The following is an 8,127-nucleotide window of genomic DNA, read 5'->3' on the forward strand; positions in this document are numbered from 1 at the left end:
GCCAGGGGAGGGCGTTGCGGCTCCTCCGGGCTTCGGGTGCCTGCGGCGCCGGGAGGGGCTCCTGCCGGCCCTCGGGATGTAACCGGCCCCCGCCCGCGAACGCCCCCCGTCCCTTTCGGCGGCCCGGGGGCGGTGAGGCCCCGCGCCCGCCCGAGGGCGGGGGCTGCGTCCTGCCGTTTCCCAGCTGGCTGTCCCCCGGGGCAGTGCGGCACCTGAACCAGTGCAGGAGCAAAGAGCGGGAAAGGTCGAACCCGTCTCATAAATAATGAATAAATAACCAGGAAACTCTTTTTTTTTTCTTTACCCTGTTTTTCCCCTTGTAAATATTTATTTTTTCTCCCCCGTACATCCACACTTGGCCAGTGAGAAGCAGCCCCGGGGGAAGCGTCCTACCTGTCTGCCAGCTCTGAGGGAAAGCCTCTGAGGCTGGGCAGCCATGGGAAAAGATTCCATGGAGCACCAGGAGAGGCCTTTCAAAAAATCATTAAAGCCACGATTAAACCCCCCACCTAACAGACCCCTGGTCCCCTCGCTGTAAAGGAAGCATTGGGAAAGTGCCTGGGACAGCGTGGGCACCAGCTGGCTGGCAGTGCTGAAGGAGACTGCTGGCACAGCCCCACCAGGAGCTCTGTGTTGGGCAAGGCAAATGCAGGGAAAGCCCTTGAAGGAGCCAGGGTGGGGATTGTGCTGTGTCTGGATACACAGCAGTGGGCAACAGCTAAGTATGGGATAAAACCAGGACAAGTGTAGAGTCTTGCATGTGGGAATGAACAACCCCATGGAGCAGGAAAGGCTGGGGACTGACAGACAACAGTTATCCTAAGTCCACAGTGCTTAACTGTCAGGTGTGGCCCTATGCCACACTTAACTGCTAATCATTATCCTTGGTGCAGAGCCAGGTTGGAAGAGACCTTAGAGATCACCCACTCCAGCCTCCCATGGGCAGGGACACCTCTCAGCTAGACTCAGCTGCTCAAGGCCTTTTCCAGCCTGGCCTTGAACACCTCCAGGGAGGAGGCATCCACAGCCTCCCTGTCTCCAAGTCTCCAAAGTCTCCAAGTCTCCAAAGTCTCACCACTCTTCTTCCTAAAATCCAGTCTAAACCTACTCTCTTTCAGCTTCAAACCATTCCCCCTTGTCCTGTCTCTAGACACCCTCATGAAAAGTCTTCCTGTAGGATCCCTTCAGTATTGGAAGGAAGCTCTAAGGTCCCCCCAGAGTCTCCTCTGTTGTAGCATGGATGTTTTAATTACCTCGAGCAATGCTTTCAGGACGAGATGTAAGCAGGCAAAGATGTTTATTGTGTTATACAGCAGAGTTATCTAGTCTATCAGAAGGCACATGTGTCACAACTCAGCTGGTCATTTTCTGCTGGCATGCATGTGATTAAGGCATACAGTAGGTCAAAATAACAAAACAGTATTTTAACACATCCGACCAAATTCTGCCCAGCTTCTCTCCTTTCGTTACAAGGTGTTTACATTACCCTCAGAGTCAAAGACAAAACATAGCTTCCTCTAATTCGAGCAAAGGCAAATCTTCATAGCCTTCCAAAGCTATCTGAAAACAGCCCTCTTCCCACACTTCTCTTCTCCAGGCTGAACACCCCCAGCTCCCTCAGCCTGTCCTGATAGCAGAGGTGCTCCAGCCTTGGATCATCTTTGACTCCCTCCAACAGCTGTGTCCTTCTTATGCTGGGGACACACTCGTGTTCTTTAGACACTCTCCTGCTACTCCGAGCTTGTTTAAACTTGGTCACCCAGGAAAGCTGAAGCAAAGCAAGTACCAGAGTACCCAGAAATTCTTGATAAACAGCAGGATGATGTTATATGAGGTGCTATAGAAACATCAGAGGAACTACAAAGTTATTTGCTTCAAATTACATGCCAGTGAGAAACAGACCAACACTTAATGAGAAGGCAGAAGACTTTGAAAATAAGGAAAAGTTACTAGTGATTAAAATCAAAGAAGTGGTTGTCATTAGAACAAGACACAAAACATGAATGACAGCTCATCCTCAGCTACTGCAGACTAAATCTACTTCAGCCCTAAAGTGTTGAACTTGGCATAGACATGCAAACCCCTTCATTTGTATATGCTGATTTTGCACATGAATTAACTTAATAGTTCTTAATATGGGGCTGAAGATGGTTCTGGGATGTATGGCCCACCAGCTCCAGCTGCACACAGACAGTTGAAAATAATGTCACGAGGGCTTATTGAAATTTTGAGTCATCAGAGGGTGCACAAGAGCACAAGCTGCATAAATCATGGAGTGGAAAAATATTTTTGCACTATGATTTAGAAATAATTATGGAGAATGATGTTGAAAGTAATGCCAAATTTCCTGCTCATTACCTCTAAGTAAGTTTCCAGACTAACATACTAAAGATGATGACATCTTATAAATGACAAATTCTGAAGATAAGAAAGCTGTGAAATATCCAATTGACAATGTTTTCCAATATTCCTCCAGAGCATAAGCAACAGAGTCCTCCTGGCTTAAGTGAAGTTGAATACATTCTCTGTGCTGTTGTATTACAGTCTCACAGTATCACTAAGGTTGGAAGAGACCTCAAAGATCATCAAGTCCAACCTGTCACCACAGACCTCATGACTAGACCATGGCACCAAGTGCCACATCCAATCCCCTCTTGAACACCTCCAGGGATGGGGACTCCACTACCTCCCTGGGCAGCACATTCCAGTGGCCAACAACTCTCTCTGTGAAGAACTTTCTCCTCACCTAGAGCCTAAACTTCCCCTGGCACAGCTTGAGACTGTGTCCTCTTGTTCTAGTGCTGGTTGCCTGGGAGAAGAGACCAACCCCTTCCTGGCTACAACCTCCCTTCAGGTAGTTGTAGAGAGCAATGAGGTCTCCCCTGAGCCTCCTCTTCTCCAGGCTAAGCAACCCCAGCTCCCTCAGCCTCTCCTCACAGGGCTGTGCTCAAGGCCTCTCCCCAGCCTTGTTGCCCTTCTCTGGACACCTTCAAGTGTCTCAATGTCCTTCTTAAACTGAGGGGCCCAGAACTGGACACAACACTCAAGGTGTGGCCTAACCAATGCAGAGTACAGGGGCAGAATGACTTCCCTGCTCCTGCTGGCCACACTATTCCTAATGCAGGCCAGGATGCCATTGGCCTTCTTGGCCACCTGGGCACACTGCTAATGAACAACAGCATAAAATTCCAGCAGTTTTCAGCAGTGGTGAAGAGTTCCCTGCCCTTACTTTGCAATAAAAACAGGGTATGCATGAGTCTGTGGAAACTTCAAGAACATGAGCTGAGATAGAATTTCTTCTGTGATATTCAGGGAACACTTTAGCCATCGGTAAGATAAAGCCATTTGTTTTTTGGTCCTGTGTTGTAATTTCACATTTTGCCATTGGGTTTGTCCCAGCTGTAAGTGTAGAATGCCAACAGAATATTCAGTCACCTGCACTGAAGTTAACTGATGTTAATTTGTATGGTATAATAATTACAAATGGATTGAACAAGTCCAGAGGTTCATCTTTGCACTGCAGTTTGTCACTGAGTCTCTGTATGTAATTAATTAGCTGCCTCTGTATTTGTGTGGCTGATTCTTTTCTCCTAATGTGTTCTGTAACTTTAGGATATTTTTTTCACAAGCCTTTTTTTTCTTTTTGTTAAACATTCTTTTCCATTTTCACATCCACCTATGCTATCAGCTCCTTTTTTTTTGTATAGAAAAACAATTGCTCTAGACAAGGCCTGCAGGATGAGGGAGGTGGTTCCCCGCTTCTGCTCTGCTTTGCTGGGACCCCACCCAGAGCACTGCATCCAGTTCTGGTGCCCCCAGCATAAGAGGGACATGGAGCTGCTGGAGCAGGTCCAGAGGAAGGCCATGAAGATGATCAGAGAGCTGGAGAACCTCCCCTGTGGAGACAGGCTGGGAAAGTTGAGGCTGTTCAGCCTGGAGAAAAAAAAAAGCTCCTGGGAGACCTTAGAGAAGCTTTCCAGTACCTAAGGGGGCTACAAGAAAAGCTGGGGAGCAACTTTTTACAAGGGTTTGTAGTGATAGGATGAGGGACAATGGCTTTAATCTTGAGGAGGGCAGATTTAGACTAGAAATTAGGAAGAAATTCTTTACAGTGAGGGTGGTGAGACACTGGAACAGTTTGCAAAGGGAGGCTGTGGATGCCCCCTGCCTGGAGCTGGGGAGATCTCAAGCAACCCGGTCTAGAGGAAGGTGTCCCTGCCCATGGCAGAGGGATGGAATTAGGTGACCTTTCAGGTCCCTTCCACAGTATCACAGTATCACCAAGGTTGGAAGAGACCCCAAGGATCATGGAGTCCAACCTGTCTCCACAGACCTCATGACTAGACCATGGCACCAAGTGCCACATCCAATCCCCTCTTGAACACCTCCAGGGATGGGGACTCCACCACCTCCCTGGGCAGCACATCCCAATGACGAACGACTCGCTCAGTAAAGAACTTTCTCCTCACCTCGAGTCTAAACCTCCCCTGGTGCAGCTTGAGACTGTGTCCCCTTGTTCTGCTGCTGGTTGCTAGAGAGAAGAGACCAACCCCTTCCTGGCTACAACCACCTTTCAGGTAGTTGTAGAGAGCAATGAGGTCACCCCTGAGCCTCCTCTTCTCCAGGCTAAACATTCCCAGCTCCCTCAGCCTCTCCTCACAGGGCTGTGCTCCAGACCCCTCCCCAGCCTTGTTGCCCTTCTCTGGACACCTTCAAGTGTCTCGATGTCCTTCTTAAACTGAGGGGCCCAGAACTTACTTCCATCTTCCTTCCAACCCAAACCATTCTATGAATCTATGAATTTTAACATAAGAGTTTAGCTCATGGTGGATGGAGGCTTGTTCCTTGAGATTCAATAATTTCCAGGGTTTTCTTCTGCTGCAGCAGTTCCCCTCTTGCTGCTATTTCACTCCTAGGGGCTGCAGTTTCCTTACTTAATGCAGGAACTAGATCACTTATTCCTAGCCCTGTGTTTTTTCAAGAGCAAGAGGCAGCTTATGGGAATCATCCTTCCCCGACACACAAGCCTCCAATACCAATACTCTTAATTAAAAAGTAGTTAGTTTGTTAAAGAAAACAATTGACAACATAATTGGAAACCCAGTAAAACATTGTTTCCTCAGGCTAACTCCCCTAGGCTGGTGTAACCTTCTGTCAGCATTGGTTAGTGTGTAGAAGCCTCCTGGTGATTTATGCATTTGCCTGGTTTGTTCTTAGCTCTTTCAAAGAACTTTGGCCACTATCAGAGGTAGGATGCTGGGCTAGTGGAGTCTTTGATCTTGTTCAGTGCAGGCACTCATGCTTTTTCTAAACTACAAGGAGTTCTTTTGTTTGCTTCCTTGCATACCTTAGGGTAAGTATTTCTGCTCCCATGCTTCTCTTTATGCAAACAGAGTTCAAAGTGAAATGTGAAACATGTCTGGAACATGCCATGGTTTAGTTGTCAGGAGGTGTTGGGTGATAGGTAATAGGTTGGACTTGATGATCTCTGAGGTCTCTTCCAACCTGCTTGATTCTATGATTCCAACCCAATCCATTCTACAGCTGTAGGGCTTGAGGGAGATGCTCCAGCCCTCTGGTCACTTCTGTGGCTCTCCTCTGGACCCTCTCAATAGATCCATGTCCTTCTTGTATCAGGGGCTCCAGAGCTGGACACAGTCCTCCAGGTGGGGTCTCAGGAGAGCAGAGTAGAGGGGGGGAAATCCCTTCCCCTGTCCTGCTGGCCATGCTTCTTTTGATGCATCCTAGGATAGGTAGGTTGTCAGGAGGTGTTAGGTATTTGGTAATAGGTTGGACTTGATGATCTCTGAGGTCTTTTCCAACCTGGTTGATTCTCTGATTCTATGCTGTGGGGTTCTGTACAGCCTGATCTAGTTGGAGTTGTCCTTGCTGGACAAGATGCCCTCTGAGGGTCTCTTCCAACCCAATGCAATCTGTGCATCTGTGAATGCTGTTGGAAAAGATTTTCAGTCTCTCTCTTTTTTTCCCCCCACTGATCAGTCAGAAGGTTAAGTTTTGCCTCAGTCTTGCTACCATTATTTTTTAATACCCTATGCACTTTCAGACTGGCTTCTCCCACTTTCTCATTTAGGTAGTAGGGCATTCAAGAAAGAGACATTCAAAGTCACATGCAATGTAGCCCTGGGCAGCTTAATCTAGTTGGAGGTGTCCCTGTTGACTGTGGCAAGGTTGGAAAAGATGACCTTTGAGGGTCCCTTGCAACCCAGTGCAATCTATGAAACTCTGAACTTGTGACCCTTGTCTCCTTGATTTGTCTCCTCAGTCCAGCTAATCCACACTGTTTCTGGTTTATTATTACCACCTCCTACTCCCATATTGACAGCTGATGTACTCTGTTGACACCATTTTATAATGTTTGATCCTTTGTTGTGATGCAGACCATGGTCTCAGTTATGTCTGGTGAATACTGACTGCCAGGCCAGGTTTGGAACATCTGTTTCCTGGATTCATGGTCTAGAGTCACAGATTCACAGATTGCATTGGGTTGGAGGGGACCCTCGAAAGTCATCTTGTCCAAGTCCCCCTGCAGTCAGCAGGGACACCTCCAACTAGATCAGGCTGGCTGATTCTGAATGTTCATATTCATTAGTGTCAACAAATGGTGCTCCTAGATGAGGCTGTCAGAGTGCCTCAGGCTTCCTGAACCATGTAGGCACATTGTTGATGTTGCTGCAGATGAAGAGCCTATGCCAATCTGCTCATGTACTGTAAAGCCAGGACAGAGGGTACCCTTGAAAGAAGACCATTATCAGAATCATAGAATTGTCAGGGTTGGAAGGGACCTCAAGGATCAGTCAGTTCCAACCCCCCTGCCATGCCCAGGGACACCTCACACTACAGCAGCTTGCTCACAGCCACAGCCAGCCTGGCTGCAAACACCTCCAGGCAGGAGGCTTCCACCACCTCCCTGGGCAACCTGTGCCAGGCTCTCACCACCCTCATGGGGAACAACTTCCTCCCAACATCCAATCTCAATCTCCCCATTTCTAGTTTTGCTCCATTCCCCCCAGTCCTATCACTCCCTGACACCCTCAAAATTCCCTCCCCAGCTTTCTTGGAGCCCCCTTCAGAAGGCCACAACGAGGTCTCCTCAGAGCCTTCTCCAGACTGCACAGCCCCAACTCCCTCAGTTTGTCTCCATAGCAGAGCAGCTCCAGCCTTCTGCTCATCCTCGTGGCCCTTCTCTGGACACCTTCCAGCACCTTCAGATCCTTCCTGCACTAGGGGCTCCAGAACTGGATGCAGTGCTCCAGGTGGGGTCTCACCTCTCCATGGAAACTTTAGGATGAAGGAAAAGATTTATTTGAAAGTAGCATATAAATGGTGAGGAAAATAAGCCTTGGGAAGTAGGCCTGCTACTCATTGTGCTGCACTAGCCCTCGTTCCTTCGGTGCTGAAGCAGCCTGCCCAGCTTCCTGGGGCTCTGATTGATGAAGGTAGGCAGTGAAGCCAGGCTGGTTTGCTATTCCCCTCAGGCTAGTGCCAGAAGCAATCTAATCTTCCTTTTGCTTCCAGATAACTGTGATAATACACACATTAATTAAAGAGACACTTGTATTATTAACACAGTACACAATTTTAATTAGTAAATAGGGTTTTTTTTCCCAGACCTTTTTTTATGACTGAAGTGAGTATGAGCCAACAAGAGCAAGCAAGTCAGAATTATGCTTTTTCAATTTCATATTTCTTGAAGCACAAAACCTGGTGGAGAGTAGAGAGTTCTTTGTTACCCCATTCAGCAGGTAGGGAATTTCTCCTAGACCCTTCACACTTGACGGGATTGAAGTTGGAAGAGTGGTGAGATGGGTGGAGCAAATGTATTTGGTCCAGGTGTCTGTAACACATACCTGTGACAGAAGGTATGTCTGCTATGTCTGCTATGCCAGACTCATGCTGGCAGTCATGGCAGGATTTCCGCTCTTCTAGAATCAGATTGTGGGCAGGAGATGTTTCTAAACTGCTTCCTAGACAAGCAACTGCTTCCAGAAGTCCCAACACTAAGTGGCAGGGCTTGTCTGAGGGCCTCACTGTAATGCCTGCCTAAGCACTGGTATTAGAGCAGGCTGCCTGCATCAGCCTCTTGCAGCACCACTGTGGCTGAAATAA

Source organism: Dryobates pubescens, chromosome 14 (genome assembly GCF_014839835.1).
Source record: "Dryobates pubescens isolate bDryPub1 chromosome 14, bDryPub1.pri, whole genome shotgun sequence".
NCBI classification, from domain to species: Eukaryota; Metazoa; Chordata; class Aves; order Piciformes; family Picidae; genus Dryobates; species Dryobates pubescens.